The sequence below is a fragment of the Pan troglodytes genome, chromosome 8 (assembly GCF_028858775.2).
Source record: "Pan troglodytes isolate AG18354 chromosome 8, NHGRI_mPanTro3-v2.0_pri, whole genome shotgun sequence".
In the NCBI taxonomy this organism is placed as follows: Eukaryota; Metazoa; Chordata; class Mammalia; order Primates; family Hominidae; genus Pan; species Pan troglodytes.
Window position 1 is genome coordinate 77783665 of NC_072406.2, and position 24406 is coordinate 77808070.

At 34.2% G+C, this 24406-nt stretch overlaps 1 long non-coding RNA gene across 3 annotated transcripts in view; it reads left to right on the top strand.

Annotated features, from left to right (window-relative positions):
* Window positions 1-7095: 7095 nt before the first annotated feature.
* The window catches only part of LOC107966702 (uncharacterized), a 108504-nt gene continuing 91193 nt past the window's right edge, over window positions 7096-24406 (top strand). For 2 of the 3 annotated variants that reach the window (XR_010146911.1, XR_010146910.1), the window contains exons 1-4: window positions 7121-7413; window positions 8079-8233; window positions 9587-9708; window positions 22125-22442. This is a non-coding gene — a long non-coding RNA (uncharacterized LOC107966702). Of the gene's footprint in view, window positions 7414-8078; window positions 8234-9586; window positions 9709-22124; window positions 22443-24406 lie in introns of all 3 variants that reach the window. The other variant, XR_010146909.1, reaches the window with a different exon arrangement.

Genomic DNA, 24406 nt, shown 5'->3' on the forward strand with positions numbered 1-24406 from the left:
TTGCCAAAATGTCACACAGAGACACAAGCGAGCACATGCTGTTGGAAAAATAGCATTGATAGACTTGCTCAGTGCAGGGTTGTCACAAACTTTCAATTTCTAAAAAGCTGATATGTGAAGGGCAATAAAGCAAAGCCCAATTAAATGAGGCAGGTCTGTTTTTATAAATTGAACTTCATTAAATTAAAAACTTCTGCTCTGAAAAGACATTTTTAGGGAAATGTAAAGACAAGCCATGTGTTTTGCAAAAATCAAAATATTTGTAAAAACAGATACCATAATATATAAAGAACTCTTAAGACCCAACAATAAAAAATAAAACCCAATTCAAAAAGCGAGCCAAAAATCTAAAAAGACACCTCACCAAAGAAAACATACAGAGGCACAAGCAAGCTTATGAAAAAGTTTTCTATATTATATGTCATTAGGAAATTGCAAATTCCCTAATTTCCACTATTTCGTTTACTAACCTCAATGACATACCCACGAAACAGTCCCAGTTGTTGGGTCTCTTTTTCTATGTTGAGGGGTAAGAGACATACAGCCATAGCTCTCAATTAATTGGGCTACTCCCTTCCTTCATGATTTAATTATTCTAGAATGCTTGAAAAGGTTACATTGCAGAACCCTGTGACTGCTCTCCACAGATTAGAATCCTGAATAATAGTATAGTTTATTAACGTGGTTAGCTTACACTGTGTATCTACCATACATGATTCAACAAATAAGTGTCAGCTCTGAAATACACTTGAAATATATTATGCGACCATATATACATCCTCTAATTACCCAATGAAGTAAATAATGAGACATTATCACAACATAAAAACAAAACCTTCACAAATGAATGTTTGAAAACACTCAAAAATATTTACCAATATTTATCTTAAAATACAGTTGAAATTTGCATTTTATGTGAATATTAAATTGAGATAGATAAAATCTGAATTTCCAATTCTTAGAGTCATTCAGGCATTTCTAGTTCTTAATATCTCATTGACAGAGTGAATAGGATTATATTTTCACGTATCTGTTATTGAAAGAGCCTGTTGCACAGAAATATAGATTTTTCAGTTTGGGGAAATTACTAGATTTTTTAGTATCTTCCTTTTCTTTAATTATTTCTTCTTTTTCATAAATCCAATATTGAATATATAGAGATATTGGTATTTTACTTGTGGGCACAAGGAAATTGCAAAATAAAAATTCTACTTAGACAATTTTCTATAACAACATCATCTTTCAAATGATAAGAATAAATAAAGCAACACATAATAAGAATTCTTAGCATCTTCTGTTTATATGAATATGAAGAAATCTGCCTATTTTGGACTCCTATGTGAATGTGAACATTCACAAGCCCATGTTTGTATGTGTGCTGGGTTAGATGAGGATCAAGGAGATTTGGAATGCAAAGCAGACTAGCATTAATATGAACACAAGAAATTACTTACTAAAATTTCAGTGATACCATCATCTATTTACACAAAGGCAAATGCATAGTTTTGGTTGGTTTAATATTAATAATACAAAATAAAAATGAACATTGAAATGTCAGTGCTTGAAGTTTAAATCACTAAGGTCTTTTGGAGAGAGTTTAGTAGTGTTTTAAAATACACACACACCACACACACAAATACACACATATACACACCTAAATTGTGTTAGAAAATATTGTATATTAAAATGTAAATAGTGGACACTCTTCTATTGTAGTATACATACTACAATATGTATGTATACTTCTACATCTAATGTATACATACATTGTATATTCATTTTATACTCAATTTGCTAAATTAAGTACAGTATACAAATTCATTATGTTTTAATTAGTGTATCTTTTATAGTACATAGTTCAGTGAAAGCCACAAAATAAAGAGAAGTTTCAAAGTTCTTAGATTCCAGAAGTAAGTAGTTAAAAAACATGGGAATTTACTGAATAGCATCTAGCCATGATAATTCCTGATGAGCACACACAAATAATCAAGAATGACCATTAAATGTATGGATACCTTTAAAGCTAAACTCTGGGGAATGTATGCCTTCATAACTTACCAATATCCTCCATTGTTAACTGAGGTATGCTTAAGGACCTATGGCTGGCACTTACCAAAATAGAGAAATAGAAAAACAGAACTGAAAGGTTTATGAACCATATACTTTTGCCATGTAAAGAATTATAGTCTATTTCATAGTTTTCACAGCCATTAACTAATTCTAGTGTTACTCTGATTAAATTCAGCAAATAATACTTAAGCAGACCATGGTAATCTCTGTGAAGAAATGAAAACTAGTGGTTCTTGACTTCGAGATGTTTTCACTGTAAAGAAGGATGAGTTAGGCTGTAATGGCAAAATCATACTACTTACCAACCATGAAGGAATGTAGTATGGTGTATATAGATAGTTATATACATGCTTAGAGGTCTACTTTGTGTGGTTAACTTAGTATTACTTTTGAAAGAGCAAAATATGACATTATGGGTAGGTTAATAAAGCAGATATTTAGAATGACAATAAAGCAATATTTTAAGAATTTTTGGAGGAATAAATAAGAAAAAGAATGAATGACATAATTTTTCTAGTTTACTATCTTCATAAAGAGATAAAATATCTGTAGGAAGTGTCATGAACACAATTGATAAGTAATGTACTCCAAGAATACAATGAGAATGTACAAAAATAATCTGTAAAGCATTAAGACAGGTTGAGCAAGATTGTCATTTGAGTCCTGTGGAAAGAAAATCAGACTGGTATTTTTTTCTAAATGCTTTTCAAAATAACAATGGAAAAACAATTAAAAACTCCAAACCTTGCTCAATGCCACATTATGCAGATAGAACAGGATACTCTCAATTTTCTTGAATTTATGCATGAAACAGTTTTTTATCTTTACGTAGAAAACAATGACTTGTCTGTGCAATTTTTCTTGCTTTGATATTCTAAAATATGAATATTCTTTATTAATTAAAAAGGTGTCCATGGTTGCAGATGAGTTCCCTATAAAATATCTCTTGCTAACCAGTAACCAAGAAAACAGAATGCTTCATATGATTTTGAACGTGAACCTATCTCAGCAATCCTATTGCAAAATCCAGTTATGCTTGTCTCTGCCTTTATGTTTCTTTTGAATGTTTTTAACGTACTTTTTCATCTCCACCTCAGGCAGTCAGGGCTCCTTTTCATTTCGCCTTCCTCAAAAACTTCTATACTTGAACCTCACAAATCCTGGAATTTCAAAAACTAAAAGGTATTTCCCAATTAATTCATTAACAGAACATGTTGAAGGTATAACAACTTTTGCTTACTCTGAACAGAATGGAGGAGTTAATACATTTCTTCCATCTGAAAAGAAATTGTAAAGATCTAAACTTTCTTTGAATATCTACTTGCTCTCAAATAATTTGGTCAGTTGTCTTACTTTAACTTGAAAACTATATTCTTAAAAAACGTACGTACACAATTCTAAAAAAAGTTTTAGTCTCAGTTAGAAAAGTCATATGTAAATAATTAGAGACAGTAACTAATTATTAATGTCTTTTTAAAAATGTTTATGTATATATAATTTCATCTGTTCTAAAAATAATTAGGCAAAGCAATCATGTTAGAAGACACTTCGCTCTGATAAACTGTTGAGATGTTAAAATCAGGAGAAATTGGTAGAATTACAGAAACTACAGTTTGGAAGTAACCTCAGAGGGCATCTCATTTAACTGGCTGCCTCATGGATTGATGCCTTCAGAAAGGTTTAGGAGTAGTGACTGTGCAGTTTCTGCTTCAGTACTTCCAGAGAAAGAACACTCACTCTTAATACAACCAGGCTTTTCAGTTTCTGGAGAGCACAGTTAGAAATCTCTTTCTATTCTTCAGATCAAGGTCTACTTTATAACTCAAACAATAGAACTCCCATATATTTTTGTAAACAACTTTACATTTCATAGCTTAAAGTTGAAATAAAAATGTGCATCCGTGGCCCTAACTAGGATAAAGTAATATTCAAAACCAAGAGTGGCATCTGACATTGTTCACTTTTGAGACTGAGTTTTGTTTTTGTTTTTTTAAATCAGGCAATATGGTAATCTGTTAGCCTAAGAATATCTATACTTACATGTTCAAACTATAGAATAATTATTTCTTATAATGACTGCCTAGTAGACTAGAACAACTAGGGGGCATGTGGAAAGTTAAGAAAAGTCATATTAGTTGAGGAATATATGGCTATATTAGTGTGTGTGTTTGCGTGTGTGTGTGTGTCTATATAAATGCTTGTAACTGTGTGGATGTGTCTGTGCAGATTTTATGTTGTGTCTATAGATGTGTCTGTGTGCATGATGAATAAGAAAGGAGTAGAAAATAAAGATTTATTGTTAGCTCTGACTTCTTCCTTGCATATCATTTAAACTTAACAGCAAATAACACTGGAGAGAACACATTTGACTGTTATACCTGCATACTTGAATCATCTGTGTTCTTACTTGAATATGGGACAAATAGATATTTATAAACAGCTTCAGGTGAATTGTGTATTATGTTGAATATGTATATTAGATAAAATCCAAAGATTTTTCTGATGTCATGTTGTGTGCTCCCCAAACAATCATTTCTGTTTGGGGAGCCATGCAATTTGACCACATGTAGCCAAGTTAAAGATTGGGACTCCCAGCCCAAACTAAAAATTATGGGTTTTTTTGTATAGAAGAAGTAAAAGATTTTGCCTCCAAAATGTTAAGAGAAAATGAATAGATTTTGCAAGCACATACTATTACCTTCTGAATATCATATTTTGAATATTTTAAAAATTTGGAATTGAATTTTAAATATCATTTATACATTTGAAATCTATGTTTTCTAGATATCCAGAAGGTAAAACCAAAGGATTCATAAAAATATATTGGCAATTTTACTAATTAGAAGTTCTATACACAAATAAGTGAAACCAAATATATGAGGCTTTTAAAAAATCATTATTATTATAAGAGCATAGATTTGGTTGTCTTTGTTCTATTTTCTGTGCTAAAATTGCCAGCCATCTTCAATATGGCATCTATTATATAATTTATATAATTTGAATATGCCAAATAGTAAATGGTCAATTTTATTTTATTAAAAAAACAGCAATTATTGAATTTTATGTTTTCCATTGTCTAAACATATGCTATTGTTTGCCATACAAGTTTAGAAATGTTAAAAAGACAGTTATAAGAAATTAAATCTTTAAATAATTACAGGCTTTGGAGTTTTTTTCTTTCCTTTGTGTTCTTTTCTATAGCTTTTAAAGTTTCTTGGATAGAGACCCCCTATTTACTTCTCTTGGCTTTGATATTTTTTGGACTCATTGCACTTATAGCATACTCTCTGATATATTGTGGTTTACTTAAAAAAAAATTCTAATCTGGTGCTCCACACCTTCCTATAACTAACTAGACATTTAGCCTTATAATTTACATAGGTTAAAATATAAATCTTGAAAAAGAATATGCAATAACATATCAGACAAAATAAGCATACTTAAAATACATAAAAGGACTCCTAAAAATTGTCTATTAAATGTCAGATAACTAATTGTTTTAAGTGCAAAAGAAATAAATGAACATGTCACAAAAGAAGATCTAAGAATGCCCAATTAACACATGAAAAGCTGTCTAACAGCTTCAGTCAATGGGAAAATGCAGATTAAAACCACAATAAGATATTGTTGTCCAAAGAACCTACAACATTTTACCCTCCCACCAGCAACGTATGAGATTCATATCTGTTTTACATCTTCACCAATATCTTGTATTGTCAGTACCCCCCAACATTCTTTTGGATGTGAAATAGTATTTTACTGCTGAATAATATTCTTATACATTTCTTTTCCTGTGAGAGTTTCTTATAAATATAAATTTACACTTATTCCGTGGTTAAGCAATTCCACCCCTAGGTGTTTTCTCAAGAGAAATAAAACAAACATATGTTCACAAGATGAATTTTACAAAGTATCATGATAGCCTAATTCCTAATAGCTAAAAGTAGAGTACTCCAAACTTCCAAGAACAGCAAAATTTTAAAAAATTTACTTTCTTATTTTTTTATTTTTAACTCAGCTTTTTATCCCAAGTCAAGAACTGCTAAACAAATTATGGCATAACAATGAAATGGAATGCTACATAGTAGCAAAAAGGAAAAAAAATAGGAATGCATGCAATATTATGGATAGATTTAAAAATTATTATGAGTAAAAGAAGCCACTTTCTAATGTTGCTGGCTATTAATTTTTACAAAGACATTTCTATCACTTTCTACATAGTTCTAAATATGTGCTATCCAGTATGTCCAATAGCTATATGTCAGCGGCTATTACCACCGACAAGGAGCTGTTAAGAACTTGAAATGTGGCTTGTGTGATTAAGAAAGTAAATTTTAAATTGTATTTAACTTTAATTAATTAAATGTTAAGATTAAATAGCCACATGTGACTAGTGGGAACTATACTGGACAGCACAATTCTATATCTGGTTTAGAGTGGTAGTTAAATGGGTGTGTACAATTGCCAAAATTCATCAAGCTTAAATCTGAGTAGTTTATTAAATTTATATTATACCTAAGAAAGGCAAAAAAGTTGCAATGTTTATTTGTGAAAGTTTCCATTTAAAAACTAAAACAAGAACTCAAAATTAATGACATAGTTTTGAGGGCATACTCAGGAAAGTAAGAAGAATAAAGCTTCACGTATCCTTAGAATTCAAATAAAACCCGACAGATTAAAACATTAAAGGAGAATCTCAGACCTAACTCAGTCTCTGTCTTTCCAAACGTTACTTTATGTTTATTTCATAGGTGGAATGTTGTACAGTGTCATCTGTTGCTACCAGTGAGTGACATCTGTGATTAATCGCATTGCCTTAATTAAACAGCAGTTGCCTGGATGTGATCACCTGCAGCGGCCAGCCTCCAATCAGATTAGCTCCCAAACTCCAGTTCTCTCATTGCAATTAACTTCACTTTTCACATAGGTCCCCAGAGAATTTCAATATGTCTGATGTCAAGAACGGAAAGTGAGACAGCCAGGTGGGAGGGGGTCCCTGGAGAATCTCCAACCAGCATGCGCACTGGGAATGCGCACTGGAGTGAAAATACAGAAGTTGGTGCCCTTTGCAGCAGCCAGGAGTCCGACTCCTCCTCTTCCTGTGTGGAACCTGGAATTCAAACGGCTGGGAGGGAAGCACGCTAGCAGGGGCCTCTGGCCTTGCTGAGGGTCCCTGTTTCCCCTTTTCCTTCCTTTTCACCCAACAAAACCCTGCTTTACTCACCCTTCAAACCATCTATGAGCCTAAATTGTCGTGGTCGTGGAATGGACAAGGACCCAGTCTTTAGCTGAACTAAGGGAAAGTCCTGCTTTTTGGCGCGCAACAGGGGAGCTCAAGAAACAGTGAGTGAAATGGGGACTCAAAACCTCTCACTGTTGATCCTAAGCATTTTCATCCTCAGACTACTGAGGGTGGGGGAAACATGACCCCAAACTCCGTTGCTCCGTTGGGGGTCGTCGGGGGAAAGGCCTTTTCCTTCCTTTTTCAGGACAGACAGGAAAGCGGGGGCTCCTCACTCCCCCCTCCCCTCTGTGCCCGGGACGGGATGCACGGCCCAAGGGTCCCACACAGCTGGCTAGATGGTTCTCAGACACAAGCCACCGCAGCCTTCCTTTTCCCCTGCCAGGGGGTTAAACTTTATCAGAAAGTAATTAAGCTTTAACCCTGCTGTTGAAATCACTTGCAGACGAATAAGAAGTTCTTCCCCAGGCATTTTTAAACCTTTTTTCACTCCCCTTTTCCACCTCCTCAACAAGTAAACCCTTAAAGTTTTTTTTTTGTTTGTTTGCTTGTTTTTTTAAGAAGACACTTTACTAGGCCACTCCCTCTGCTCCCCAGCTATCACTGTATGCTCTGCAAAGTTTTGCTTGTGAAATAAATCCTCTATTTTGTTTTACATCCTGAGGCCATGGCTTATAACTCTGGCGGCAAGGATTTGTTTAGCAATCCTGCCTTAGGGGATGAGCCCTCTCTAATTCAATATCTGCATGTCCCCTGTCTCTTAAAGGGCCTCACTCATGGCATATGGAACTAACCACGCCCCTAACTAAGAAGGCACACCTTAGTTGCAGTTAGCACACAATTAAAGCAACTCTCCAAGTTTTACCTTAAAGTTCAAAATTGCTAGGAGTTGAAACTACTAGAAATATATTTACATGCAAGGTGAGTAAGAACAGTAAAATGTGTTTTTTAATAAAAGGTTATAAGAAGGCATGGAAATGTAAACTTTTGCTTAGGGTTAAAGGATTGTTTGAGTTAAATTAGGAAAAAGCTGAAGGTTCAAAGAAGTGGTGGGAGAACTGTGGAAATTAATCTCGCAGAAGAGATTCTATGTGAACATATTGACTAAATTCAGAAAAGAGTATTGTTTGGTTTTTCTGTAAATTGAAATAAAAGCATAACAAGATTTTCCTAAGGTGCTAATCTGCTCTTTGGCACATTTGTAAAGGGTTATAACAGGTTTTTGCTTCTTTAAAATTTCTGAGTCATGATTTTGGCAAAATAAATAACTTTTGGTAACCTGGAATTCTATTTCATAATATCAAGTTATTTAAACCTCAAACATTTAACAGCCTTCCCAAAATCAAACCTCAGTTTCAAAATTGTCTTCCCTGGCACCTGGCTTTTCAAATATGTCAGAGGGCCCCTGAAGTGTCCAGAGAAGAGAGGTAAACAGGATTATTTGACATGTTTAGGTACATGGGATTGCAAAAATTATGCTCAGTCTTCTTTAGGTTGTATCTGGGTGAATAATCGTAATACATGTTCCAAAATTGTATGAGATTTCTAGAATTCTAATGGCTGAATATATGCTATCAATCATAATTAAGGTCGTTATGTTAAGTTATTGTAAACCACGGAGATAACCAAGCTTCTTTGTCAATCGTGTTTCTAACTGTAAGTACCCTGGACATTTTGCTATTCACAGACAATTGCTGCCTTGTTTAATCCTTCTCAAAGATGGTTTATAATGAGCTATAGAACTTTAACAGGTGCTCTCAAACACAGGCTTCTGGTAACTTTGGAAATTGTAACATTAAAATAAAGAAAAATATACAGGACTCATAAGGAGCTGAAATGCTCATGAATATCAAACAAAACAAGAGTTAACTAAATGGACTGAACTCAGGAAACTGAAACCAGGCTGGGAGCAGTGGCTCACACTTGAAATCCCAGCACTTTGGGAGGCCAAGGCAGGTGGATCACCTGAGGTCAGGAGATCAAGACCAGCCTGACCAACATGGCAAAACCTTGTTTCTACTAAATTAAAAAAAAAAAAAAATTAGCCGGGCATGGTGGCACATGCCTGTAATCCAAGCTACTTGGGAGGCTAAGGCAGGAGAATCACTTGAACCCAGGAAGCAGAGGTTACAGTGAGCAAGGTTGAGCCATTGCACTCCAGCCTGGGTGACAAGAGCGAAACTCCATCTCAAAAAAAAAAAAAAAAGAAACGAAACTGAACAAATCTTTTTAACCTTTGCTTGGAATATTGCTGATCTGTGTTTTGTTTTTCAGAGTCAAAGAAACTTTGAACTATTTATGGCCTTTAATAATTAAGTAAGGTATACTCCTGTGATCAAGACTTGGAGCATATTTGTTTCTCTCTGCCTGGTTCCTCTAGAAATTGGAAACGATCAGTGAGTATTTTTATGGCAATATAGTTGTTTGCATCAGTGCAGTAAGAGTCCATTTTCAATGGCGGAATTCTTTTCTCACTCTTTTCGTTGTTTAATAATTATTATAGCAATAATAATAATAATAAATACCAATTATTACATGAACTCTCTGCATGTCTATGTTCTTATTGCATTTTCTTATAAGAACACAAGACGTATTGGATTATGACCAACTCTAATGATCTTATTTTACCATTTTAAATATCCTATCTCCAAATACAGTCACATTCTGAAGTACTGGGAGTTAGGATTTCAACATAGGATTTTGAAGGGGCACAGTTCAGTCTGTAACAGTGGTTAAAAACCCAAGCTCAGAAACCAAATTTTCTTTGCACAAATCTCAGTTTTGCAGATTAGGAGATATGAGACTTTGGCAAACTTGCCAAGACCTTGGTGACACTCTTTATATCTTCTTGTTCTCATCTTTAAAATGAGAGGTAAAAGAGGATTAAAAATTATTACATAAAAACAAAAGACTTAGGATGATGATGAAATGCTGATAATATATGTTAGATATTAGTATTTTTTATCTCAATAAATTCAATTGCTGTAACTCTTGATTCCTCATCTTGCTGCTGTGCAATTGCCCTTCTGTTGCCTCAGGGTTACCCATCAAAGGGTAGATAGTCTCATTACAATTCTTCTATATTTCTTTTCTGATTGATCATTTCCGCCTCTTTATTGACACTGGGATTTATATGCATTGACTTAAAAATGGAGAAACTACAAGCAGCATTAGAGGCTGTTTTTTAATTAATGAGTCTTTCCGCTTACACCATCAAACTGAAGATTAGCTGTTGATTTATGAGATACCCTCAGCTTGTATCTTGTGCCACATCCAAATCATTGCCAATTCATTTCCAGAAGGAGGATCAGTACCATTATCTGCTCAGTATCTTTCATTTCAAGCACCTCTCAGAGAGAGAACTGAAACATCTTTATCATTACCAGCAGTAAAGCTAAAGCAAAAAGCTATTCTCTGAAGCCTGCTGAGGGGATGAAATTTCTCAAAAAATACATCTCTGGGAGATGGGAGAAAACCTTTTCCACACCTTCCCTGAGAGAAGCAAAAGGGATGTGAGAAAGGGAGGCATTCTCTTCTGCCAGAGTAACATACTCCTCCTATAGTAATCCCACATCACTGAGGGCCCAAGTTCCCAATGCTTCTGCTCTGTATTTCATCTAGACAGCCATTCTTTCTTTCTTTCTTTCTTTCTTTTTTTTCTGAAATGGAGTTTCACTCTTGTTGTCCAGGCTGGAGTGCAATGGCGTGAACTCTGCTCACCGCAACCTCCCAGGTTCAAGTGATTCTCCTGCCTTAGCCTCCTGATCCCAGCCTACCTGGGATTACAGGTGGCTGCCACCACGCCTGGCTAATTTTTTGTATTTTTAGTAGAGATGGGGTTTCACCATGTTGGCCAGGCTGGTCTCGAACTCCTGACCTCAAGTGATCCACCTGCCTTGGCCTCCCAAAGTGCTGGGATTACAGCCATGAGTCACCATGCCTGGCCAACAGCCATTATTCTTATACACACCCACAGACCTAGAGAAGTTAGTTTGAAGTTTCTGTCTGTGCCATATGCTACACTTGAGACCAGTCCCATTGCTCCACTTTTCCCATGATGTGTCAAGTTTTATCCAAGCCTTCACTCCAAACTCATCCTCTGATGCATAATTAGTTCTTCCTTCTAGAGCCCTGTTTTCCTTTCTTTACCAAGGAACTCCTTTCCTTTCTTGAACAAGTTAGTATCTGGTCCCATTCATCAGAGCTATTCTGATACTATTGAGTCTATATAGGGAAAGGGTTAAAGCTTGTATTCTTTAATTACCCAGGAAAGGTTGCATGCACTATCACAAGCAGCTGTCAGGTACAATACAGTATCTGGCATGGGTTGGGAGGTAGAGGGTAGGAGGTATTGTTGAAGACTTTGCTAAAAAAAAAAAAAAAACTTAGGTTTTACTGAAGATGCAAATTTAGTCAGTAAAGGGAGGGATACAAAATTCTCTCCCCATCTGCTCTTGGTTGATATGTTACTAAGCTTGGAAAAATTAGATGATTTTTTTAACCAGTGGTTTCCCCCCATTTTGTATTCATCCGTCTTATAAACCAATGGTTTTATAGGGGCATATTTTTAACTGCATGGAAATAAGAATATGTATATAATGAGTTTGTTTTACATGCAAAGTTTAACGGAAGTCATAATATTAAGAAATACAAAAAATTTGGAAAGAATCTAATTAAATTAAGAAGAGAAAATAATAAAAAGTGAAACTATAGGATAACAAAAAAATAAATATGTGGTAGTTGAGACTTCAGGATTAATTAATTCATTTTCAATACTTTTTAACAAAATAATTGTTATATCTACTATTGATTTAGAATTTACTAGGAGCCAGGCATTTCTCTAAATTTGTTTATATTATTATAAATCTTTATAAGTATAATATAAAAATTACTATGTTTATTTTACTATATTTATTTTAAATAATTTATTTATAAATTCACTATATTTATTTTAAAGATAATGAAAGTGAGGAAGTCACAGAGAGATTAACTTTATCACACACAGCTAGTTAGTTGTAGAGCCATGGTATGAATCTGAATCTACCAAATTCCAATTCTCTAAATTTTTTTCTAAGTTGTTTTATGTTTAAGCTGTAGTTCTTAGTAATATATTTATATTAAGTGTTAATTTTTAACACAGCAGTATACTATCTTTTTATGTGTTATTGTTAATAAAATTATATGGCCTTCAAAAAATGTTTAAATATTTTTCAAAGCTTTTTTATATATATACATATAATCATTAAATTTATTTGTGATTTATCTGGCACAAAGACAGGAAAGTATATATATGACAACAGGTAAAAGAATAACAAATCTAAAAATATAATAATGGCAAGAAATTAAATGAATTTCAGAGGATATCATTTTATATTTAAAAAATCAAGAATTAAAGTTTTACAGTATAGAAAAAGAAAGACATGTAATACAAAAGCTGATGAAGAGGAAGATGGTTGATAGAAAAAATAAAAACGATGTTGAAAAATAAAAATAATGTCAGAAATAAAATACCATTGTAAATTAACAATTAGAGCAACACGAGTATTATCTTAACGTAATGAAATTGTATAATTTCGTAAAATGAAAAAATTATAGTACCCAGTTTCAACAAAGGGAAAGGAGAGCAAGCTTGTTAACATTTGCAAAAGTACAGGAGGAAACAATAAATAGATAAAAATAGTTACATTAATGAATGATTATGGAGAGAAGATATCAGAAAGCCAACAAAGATATGATTGGTGTTCTTGATGTAGGAATCAGAAAAAGAAAAAAAGAAGCAACATTCATTCTTATTTCTTTCAGCCTTAGGAACAAGTTAATTTGAAAAGGTAAAGATAACTATATAAAAAGATAAAGAAATACCAAAGTCAGTATAATATTAAGTAGGTCAACATTTAGATATATGTTGGCAATTTCAAGCAGAAAAAGAAAATGAAAAACCTATGTAAGAAAAATGAGGACAGATTCAGATGTATTGTACCACATAAAATGACAGAAGAAAATGAAATAATCTCTTAATTCATTAAGAGAATTAAGGAGGAAACAATTGTGACAAAAGACACATTAGCCAGCAAAGATTTTTCACATATAAAGATAAAAAGCACATCAAAACAAGTATTTTTTAATGTTTAAGGCAATAATGCATGCATGAAGCAAAAAACGAGTGATCATAAAAACACATAACATTTAAATAATCTTTTGAGAAACATAACAATGTGCAATGGGATGCACATCAAGATAAACAATTCCAAAACAAGAAAGCCAAACACAGAAAGTGTCACAGTTGACGCTGAGACTGTTGAAACATAAAATAAAACTACTTTTTGCAAGAACAGCTAGAAAATACAACGTATTAATAACTATTAATGAAGAATATGTGACATAAAAGGTAAAACAAAATTAAGAAGTGTCTAAAATCCTAGACTATTCCAAAAACATGGTAAAGATGTTAAAGTTTCATATTTGAGATGAACTAATTTATTCATAATATACACGTACACAAACATATGTATGTGGAAGTCAATACATACTATTTCCTGCTTTGAGCTTATAATTAGATAAATATGTAAAATATGTCATTGCTATTTTTGTTTTTAATAAAAATTTAACAAGTAGAATAATTAGAAAGAGAATGCATAGCTTAACAAAGAGTAGTGAAACAAACCAAAATTACAAAAACTCTAAAAAACGGGAGGGAGATATATTTCATCATATAAAAGACAGGGAAAGAAAAAAACCAAAAGAAAGCAAAATATAGAAAAAAAAGGATTACAGTTCTGAATACTAAGTTCTTCATTAAGAGAAAGTGATCCTCAAATTTAATAAAAACCAAATATATTTATTTGAATTCTATAAGAAGTGCAATCAAAACCACATTATAAAATGGACACAAACATTTTAAGTATTATGATTTGTTAAAAACAATAGTGGCAAAATATAAAATAAATTTTTTTCATCTTTTTTTACATGAAACATAAAAAAAGACATCTATACCTAATTCTTGATAATCAAGTAATCAAAAATAAGTATTCTGAAATCAAATATTATAATTTTAATGTTGTATTTATTTAATTAAGATGTGTCTAAATCCATAATAGGAAAATAAAAATCTTAATTTTTCCCCTCCAAAGTTATACCATATATTGTATTACTAGGTCATTTATTAGGGCAAGACTTTCTTGTATATATATTATTATCAGTTATTCTGTGGTATAGAAATATATACATCTAGATATTTAACCAAAATTTTAAACAATAAAAGAATTCTTGAAAAATTAACCTTTAAGCTATTTATTCTAAATAAATTGAATTTTTGAGCAAAGACATATGTAAAACGAGTACTGCTATATTATTTTTAGTATAGAAATATGACATGCCCTATGCTGTAAAATTGTTTAATAATAACCTACTACAGATAGAAGAATTGCCATGACATATCTATACCTTATTATATTGTACATGTTATATACACATTTAAATATAAATGTTTTCTAAAATAAGATTCTATTTAAGTTTACTAAGTATAAATATTTATTTACTTTGGAGATATGTAAGCTTTCAACTGATTATTTTAACTGCCTTTTGGGGGCTTTTAACATTCCATCATTCTTAGAGAAAAGTTCTTTCTGATGGCAGTCTCTAAGGTAATGTAATATAAATAAAAATTATTTGTAGAATTCAACAACAGAAACATTTCTTAAAGCATTTTCTTAAATACTAGACCTCATTTTGGTTATATTATGTGTCTATAACTTCTCCAGAACTTTCAGATCTCAAGTAAATTAAATGCTGAAGTCAAATAAAACTGGCTCCATAATGATAACACTCAGATATCAAGTACAGATTGCCTGCCCCCCGAAGTCTGTGTTTTACATATTTAACTATGAATTTGAAATTGTTATTATCAAAAGGTTTATTTTAATAGCTATCTCTGCCTATTTGTATTTTCTCTATATACATATCTTTATTTTTAATTGACAAATACAATTTATATATATTTATGGGGTACAACATATACCTTAATAGATGTATTATGTTGTGAAATGGCTAAATCAAGCTATTTAATGTATACATTATGTCATATATTTTTGTGGTATGAACACTTGACATCTACACTTTCAGCAATTTCCAAGAATACAATATATTGTTATTAACTGCAGTCACCATGAAGTAGAATACATCACTTGAACTTGTTCCTTCTGTCTAACTGAAATGTGTCCTCTAAGCAACATCTCCCCAGTTCTTCCAGCCCCCAGCCTTTGGCAACAACCATTTTACTCTCTGTTTCTATGAGTTTTATGTTTTTAGATTCCACATAAACCTCTTCCATTAAAGAGATCATATAATATTTGGCTTTCTGTGCCTAGCTTATGTTTAAAAAATACCTTGAGTTTTTTAATTTGATTTAAACAAGTATTAAGCATACTCCCAACATTCTGATAATTCCTTCACCTTCTTTTAAAGTTGAATTGTCATGCTGTATGGAATAGTTATTTTGTGACTGTCTATTCCCACTCTTTTCTCTCTAGTTTTATATACCTTTTCCTATGTTGTCTATGACCTACTTAAGAAAACAAATGATTCCATTGTACTACTAGGTTTGTAAAGTGTTTTAGTCATTTAAAGAAGCTTTTAGTGAATACCTACTATATGTCACATATACTGAAGGTGCAAAAATAGGTCAAACATGGATTTGCTCTTAAGGAAATCACATATATGTCATCATTTATATTTAACATTCCTGTTTTAAATTGCAAATCATTGCCAGTAGGTCTATAACAGAAGTCCAGGCATCCAGCTGTGGTAGCATAGAAATAGAGGAATTAATAACTCCTTTGGACAAAATCAGCAAGAAATTCAGGTAAAGCTGCACTAAGAAAACATCTAATAGCAATTTTAAAGAACATTTTAGATCTAACAAATGGCCATGTGGAAAGATAAAAGTGTACAGAAAAGAGGGAGAGAAGAGAGAACTAATATTTATTTAAGGCCTATGATGTGTAAGACACTATGCTAAGTGCTTTACATGGGTTATTATCTGACAATAGGTAAGTAGTTTGACTTTTATTGTTGTAAGCAGGGGAGTGATATTATCCAATACATATTTTATAAGGATTAGTCTTGATGTTGTAATGTAGAGTGTAAGTATGCAACCAGGAAAACCAGTTACAGTCTATCACGTATTTCAGGGGAGAGATGATGGCAGCGTGAACAAGGATGACAATCATGGAAACAGAGACAAAAGGACAGAGGTGGTATGTGTGCAAATATTATATTTGCATATTTAATGTAAAGTAGAAAGAACTTGATGATGGATTTATTGTAGTAAGAATTAGGAAAACGCATAAATCAAGGCTGCATCTTAGTATTTGTTTTTGCAACTGTGGGTATATTACTAATTACCGAGAGGAGAAGCACAAAAGAATTAAACAATCTGAGGGGACACAATGGACAGGGGAGAATGAGAAGACAGGAGATATTAATAGCTCTATTTTGGACATGTTTAGTTTGAGATGACTATTTGGGTATCTGTGTAAGATGAAAAGGAAGCTGTAGACAAGTAAAGGACTTGGAATACTTTGGGAGAGAATTTAGAACTGGCAAGAGATAGCACAGAAGAAGGCAAAAGTTGGGCCAGGTGCAGTGGCTCATGCTTATAATCCCAGCACTTTGGGAGGCCAAGGCAGGAGGATTGCTTGAGCCCAGGAGTTTGTGACCAGCCACAGCCACCTAGCAAGACCCCCACTGCTACATTTTTGTTTTAAATTAGCTAGGTGGGGTGCTACATGCCTTTGGTTCCAGCTGAGTGGGAGGCTGAGGAGGTAGAATTGCTTGAGCCCAGGAGGTTGAGGCTGTGGTGAGCAATTGTTGTGTTGTTGCACTCTAGCCTGGGCAACAGCTAGATCCTGCCTCAAAAAAAAAAAAATAAAATAAAAAAATAAAAGAAGACAAAAATCAAGAGAGTGATGTATCAAAAGAGGAGAGTGTTTAAAGAGAAAATGATCAAGAATGTTGTTTACTGCTGAGTGAATGGGAACAACATAATAGGAGCCATAACTATTCCTGTGCAAATCTGTCCCATCTTTACGGGGTGGTTTCCTAATTTCAGTCTTTGATACGTGATGCAGAATGAAGGCAACAGATATTCCAGACAGCTGTTTTAAGTTCTGTGCTCTTTCCACACTTAATCACTATACCTTTTCAGCATTTTATTCTGGGCTTTGAAATTGTTAGATTTTCTGGACTTTGAAAATGTTGGATTTTTGGTGTTGAGATGAAATATTAAATGTGCTTGTATTTTCTAAACTTATTGCCAGAAAGCAATTTGCTCAGGTGAACATTCTGCATTATCACAGTATACATGAATAGGTGAATGAATAAAAGAATGAAGGAATGGATAAATAAATGACTTTTGAATAAAATTCAAAAGGCTTAAATGCTTCATATGTAAAATCAATAGTAGCAGGAGACAGACAAATCCTAGGCAGACAGGGGCAGGTCCCCAGTGAAATCCAGCCTTCAAGCTGAAGACAATTTGAAGCCTGGCTACAAGTCCCGGATAAGTCCACGGACTGGATTGAGAACCTCTCTTCCCATTTGGTGCACTTTCTTCTGATTGATCTCCATCCTTCACCTATTTTACAAATACCCACTCTTCTCTAATTGGTTTTTTACACTATCATGCCCGCCTTTAAGAGGTGCCTTTCTTTTAACCTTTTTTGGCATACTCACAAACTATTCAGCATGCACTCCCCCATTCTGAGTCCATAAAAGCCCCAGATTCAGCCACATGTTGGGACTACCTGCATTTGGGTGGTGGGAGGACTACCTGCCTTTGGGTGATGGACCACCCCACTTGGAGTCCCCTCTCTGCTGAGAGCTGTTCTGTCCCTCAATAAAACTCTTCTCTGTACTTGTCACCCTTCAGTTGTCAGCATAACCTCATTCTTCTTGGACACGGGACAAGAATTCAGGATGCACCAAATGCAGGTATAAGAAAGAATGTAACACTGTGGCCCTTTGCCCTCCCCTAGCGCTGGGCAGCCATCCTACACAACAAGAAGCAGCAGTGGGGCTGGGTCAGCCCCAGAGCCATGGGCCTGAGTGAGGCAGAAGGACTGAACAATCTGTAACACAGCTGGGCAAGGGTACACCTGGCCTAGCTGCAGGCTGAGCACGGGATCGGGCTGGGGTGCATGCCAAGTGCAGCCCACATGGCTGAATGGGCCAGGTACCTCCACCCAGGAGCCCAGGACCAAGCAGAGCCCAGGTGGGGGTGTTGCCAGCTGTGGAGGTCTCTGGCTGGCAAAGCAGCACTGAAAAAAATCCTATGTCAAAATAGTAATAGTTTATGCTTAAACTGTTACTATGATATTCTTAGTTTTTGTGTAAAGAAGAATGGAATATAGAAGGTTAGAGGTTCACCTCCACAGAAATAGTAAGCTGAAGAAGCAGAATTTAAGCTCAGATTTTCTAACTTGAAATGTTGTAATACACTGTAACTATCTCAACAGTAGCAAACGAAGCCACAAATTTATGAAAATTCTGCTGCTATTTCAATAAGTTTAAAAATAAATGTTTTGACAATTTAAAAATGAATTAAGTTAAAGCTATTGTTAAATAAAACATACATGGAAGACACAACTTCACATTTAAAGAGTGAAACAACAATATTTGTAAACTGAAACAAGGTAAAACCTATATAAAAAAATGCTAACAAAATTTCCAGAAGAGACTTACTGGCATTGTAGAGATAGATATAAATTTCTGAATAAAATTCTTTGCAGTTATTTTATTAACCCTTCTATTAGTAATATTTCTAATAAATAATTTTGTTGCAGGAAGTCAGGGACCCCAAACAGAGGGACCCACTGGAGCTGCAGCAGAGGAACATAAATTGTGAAGATTTCATTTTAATATGGACACATATCAGTTCCCCAAATTAATACTTTTATAATTTCTTATGCTTTTCTTACTTTAATCTCTTAATCCTGCTATTTTCGTAAGCTGAGGATGTACATCACCTCAGGTCCACTGTGATGATGGTGTTAACTGTACAAATTGATTGTAAAACGTGTGTTTGAACAATACGAAATCAGTGCACCTTGAAAAAGAACAGAATAACAGCAATTTTTAGGGAACAAGGGAAGACAGCCATAAGGTCTTACTGTGTGCGGGGTCAGGCAGAATACAGCCATATTTTTCTTCTTGCAGAGAGCCTATAAATGGATGTGCAAGTAGGAGAGATATTGCTAAATTCTTTTCCTAGCAAGGAATATTAATAATTAAGACCCTGGGAAAGGAATGCATTCCTGGCGGGAGGTCTATAAACCACCACTCTGGAAATGTCTGTCTTATGTGGTTGAGATAGGGACTCAAATACGCCCTGGTCTCCTGCAGTACCCTCAGGCTTATTAGGGTTTGGAAGAGACCCCACCCTGGTGAATTTGAGGTCAGACTGATTCTCTGCTCTTGAACCCTGTTTTCTGTTGTTTAAGATGTTTATCAAGACAATATGTGCACAGCTGAACATAGACCCTTATTAGGAGTTTTTGACTTTGCCATTTGCCTTGTGATCTTTATTGGCCTCAGAAGCATGTGATCTTTGTTCTCCTTTTTACCCTTTGAGGCAGGTGATCTTTGTGACCTACTCCCTGTTAGTACAGCCCCTCCCCTTTTTTAGTCCTTAATAAAAACCTGCTGGTTTTGCAGCTCAGGTGGGCATCATGATCCTACCAATATGCGATGTCACTCCAGGAGGCCCAGCTGTAAAATTCCTCTCTTTGTACTCTTTCTCTTTATTTCTCAGACTGGCCGACACTTAGGGAAAATAGAAAGAACCTATGTTGAAATATTGGGGGCAGGTTCTCACGATATAATTTGTTAATTAATATTTAGTGAAAAACGTTTTGTGGAAAGATATACCTGAGAAAATGCTGCAGAGAGAGGAAGTATTTATGAACTGGTACTTTAAGGATCTAATAGAAAAAATAGAGAAAAGATTAGGAACTTCAGCAAACATGTCAGCAGTGTATTTGACTATTTCACAGTATAGTTCAGCTTTGTCAGAGTTTATGGAAAAAGAAAACAAATGCAAAAGTCAAGTCATGAAAAATAAAGTTTTGCTGCCTCCACAATGCTCCCCTAAAAGCTGCAGACTTGTTTAAGTTGATTATAAAGGACAGATATCAACTTGGCATGCAGAATTTTAGGATATTTTAATGACCGCTAAATATTTACCAGCACCAAGGAATTAGTAAAGATAGTGAGATAACACAAATCCAAAGAAAGGAATAGTCTATGCTAAAAATAACATAAATTTAGCATTATAATGTATTCATTGATTCCTTACAAATTCAGTTTCCTCATATTACAGTAACAACCATATTCCATAATAATCCGATAATAATATTGCAATTATTTTATTAACCTTTCTATTGGTAACATTTCTAATAAATAAATAATAGTATTATCCCATAATAATCAGGACCATTAGTCAGAGAGAAAAAAAGTATGCTTTTCTTCAGTGGCCATCAGGGGCATTTATCTTCCTCTTGAAAACTCTTTATGCATTGGGAAATGTGGCCAATGCTTCTATAAAACAACTCTGAGAGCTTCAACTGCTTTGCTCACCTTGGAGTCAAGGATACAACTTAAGCCTACTCATAATTCCCAATGTCAAGAATCTACATGCTACGTTCAGTCAACATAGCTAAATGTAACCTAAGCTGCTCTATTAGGCTTTGGTTCTCTTGGTTGTAGCCTGTACCCAAAATGATAGTGCTCTGATATTAAACTGAATCTTTCACAATTTTAAACACACACACACACACACGCACACACACATGTGTGCATGCACATCTCAATCTTGTGCTTAATTCATTTGTATTGAACTAAATATTATTTGTCATATCACAGCATTTTACTTTTTATTTTGTTTCAAACACTTTTTTTTGCAACTCAAAAATAAAACAAATTTATTGACTAATTTTATACATATTTGTTTAGTGATCACCTTTTGGGGGTTCGAAAATATCCTGAGATTTTACCTTCTTATTCTTTTAAAATAAATAGTGCTTACTCTAAGAAAATGTGAAGACTAAATTTTTCTTCTCTGAAATATATGCTTATTCTTGTTTATGTAGTCTTGGACAGTTGGAAATCAATGCTTCTATTACAAAATATAGGAAATGAAAAAGAAAAATTGTAGGAAAGAGATTAATCATGTCTTAGATATGCTAAATAAATAAGTATATACAAGGGATATAAAGTAAATGTTGTCTTATTGGTAGTTACAGATGTAGGGCTGAAAATTGGGAGATATTTAAAGGCTTTTGGTATACAAGTGAGTTACAAACATGTATGTAGTAGTTGAAATGGGTTTACTGAGAAAAAATGAGCCATTGATAATATATTGAAGACTTTTTATTTTTGTGAAATGAAAGTATGTAAACATCTAGAGAAACAGGAAGGCTTTGAGATTTTGAAAACAAAGTAAGACACTAAGGGGCAAAGAATAAGAAATAGCAAGTAGTCCACACCTTAAAATATTAATATAGTAAAAGAGGAAAGTAGTTATTATCCATGAGTAGCATTTATTATGTGCCTAGTATGAGGCATACACTATTCTAACCTCTGGGAGTATGAAAAAGTTTAATTTTTGGCCTTTTACCTTCATGAATTTAAAGATTAAGAGAAAAAAACAGACCACATACTGTAACTATAATACAATTTGATGAGAGCTTACATAGAAGCTGCTTTAGAGGTGCATTTGGAGAAGAACTATGACAGAGACCGGCCTTTCTTTTTCCAGGAACACAGACCAACTCCGTTTCCCGATCCCTTTGCAATCTGCATTGAACCATGAGTCAAGTTCTTGATAAAGGAGTGAAAATGATAAGTCTAAAGCAATGAAAAGCTGCTGTATTGACTACACATGCCTTCCTTTCTTCTACCCTGCTTCTTTCATGCCTGCTTATCTGAATGACACCAGGATGACATTTAAGGCACATCTGAAGATGGGGAAACCACAGTACAGAATAAGGCTGGGCCCTTGAATCAATAAATGAAGGAGAACTACTCAAGAGAACAAAACCACCAGCAATATCCACCTGTATTTGTCTTTTCATAAGTGAGTAAAAAAGTATTAATACATCATTGGGATTCAAGATTTCAGTTGTTATGATAGCACAGCATAGCTCATCCTAGATGAGATTTTAATGTTGGAAAAAGGTTACTGGATCTGGAGAGTATTGGATCAGAAAGCATTGAGTGAATAGTTTTCATAGGTTTTAAAGAATATATTTGTTTAGATTGTTCAATATATGCATTTCTATAAATGTGTATTAGGGATGTCAATGTGGTTAAAGTAGAAAAATATTTTTAAAATCCTGCTGTGAAACAAAGAAGGGAGATAACTTGGAAACTTGGTAGGGAACAGGGAAATTCAAAAGGAATGGCAGAAGCATGGGCATACAGGGGATGTAATGTGGTCATTTTTATAGTTGAGGGGAAAACAGTATCATATAGCAGGTGTTCTATGTCTCTTTGCTGAATACATGAAAATAAGTAAAATCAATAAAAGGAAATGGATTTATATCAAGTACTATGATCCAAGTGGTGAAATCAATTAAGATGAAAGAGTAAACTATGATTGAAAAGACAGCAATAAACAAGATGATGAATGGCATTGAATTGCCTAAAAAGATTCTGAGAGAACTTTTCTAGGAAAAATGACAAAAAGGAAGTTGTTAGTACATGTTCGCAGAATAAAGGTCTGGACTAGAAGCATCAGTAAAAAAGCAAAGAACATGTTGGTCTTCTCTTTCATTCCTGTGAACATTAAAGAAAAGTAAAAAAAAAAAAAAACTTTTTCTGGGTTGATCCCAAGAAAAAATAATGTTATCAAGATATGATGAATGATATGGTTTGGCTGTATCCGCACCCAAATATCATCTTGAACTGTAGCTCCTGTAATTCCCATGTGTCATGAGAGGGACTCAGTGAGAGGTAATTGAATCATGGGGCAGGTCTTTCCTGTGGTGTTCTTGCAATAGTGAATATGTCTCGAGAGACCTGATGGTTTTATAAAGGGGAGTTCCCCTTCACATGCTCTCTTGCCTTCCGCCATTAAGATGTGACTTTGCTCCTCATTCGCCTTCTGCCATGATTTTGAGGACTCCCCCACCATGTGGAACTGTGAGTCAATGAATCTCCTTCCTGTATAAATTACCCAGTCTCTTGTATGTCTTTATTAAAAGCGTGAGAACAGACTAATACAGTCAATTTTGACACATGTGAAAAGACAAAAAGAGTTTTTATGTATAAAAATGAAATATGGTGGAATGATGGGTTTATGGTGGAATTTGCAAAGAGTATGGTGGCAGTTGACAAACTGCACTGAGTTGGATAGGGATAGTGATATAAGAAAGTATAGCATATAATTTTTTTTAATTATTATACTTGAAGTTCTAGGGTACATGTGCACAATGTGCAGGTTTGTTACATATGTATACATGTGGCATGTTGGTATGCTGCGCCGATTAACTTGTCATTTACATTAGGTATATCTCCTAATGCTATTCATCCCCCCTCCCCCGACCCCATGACAGCACCCGGTGTGTGGTGTTCCCCAACCTGTATCCAAGTGTTCTCATTGTTCAATTCCCACCACATGTGAGAACATGCTGTGTTTGGTTTTCTGCCATTGTGATAGTTTGCTCAGAATGATGGTTTCCAGCTTCATCCATGTCCCTACAAAGGGCGTGAACTCATTCTTTTTTATGGCTGCATAGTATTCCGTGGTGTATATGTGCCACATTTTCTTAATCCAGTCTATCATTGATCGACATTTGGGTTGGTTCCAAGTCTTTGCTATTGTGAATAGTGCCGCAATAAACATACATGTGCATGTGTCTTTATAGCAGCATGATTTATAACCCTTTGGTTATATACCCAGTTATGCGATGGCTGGGTCAAATGGTATTTCTAGTTCTAGATCCTTGAGGAATCACCACACTGTCTTCCACAATGGTTGAACTTGTTTACATTCCCACCAACAGTGTAAAAGCATTCCTATTTCTCCACATCCTCTCC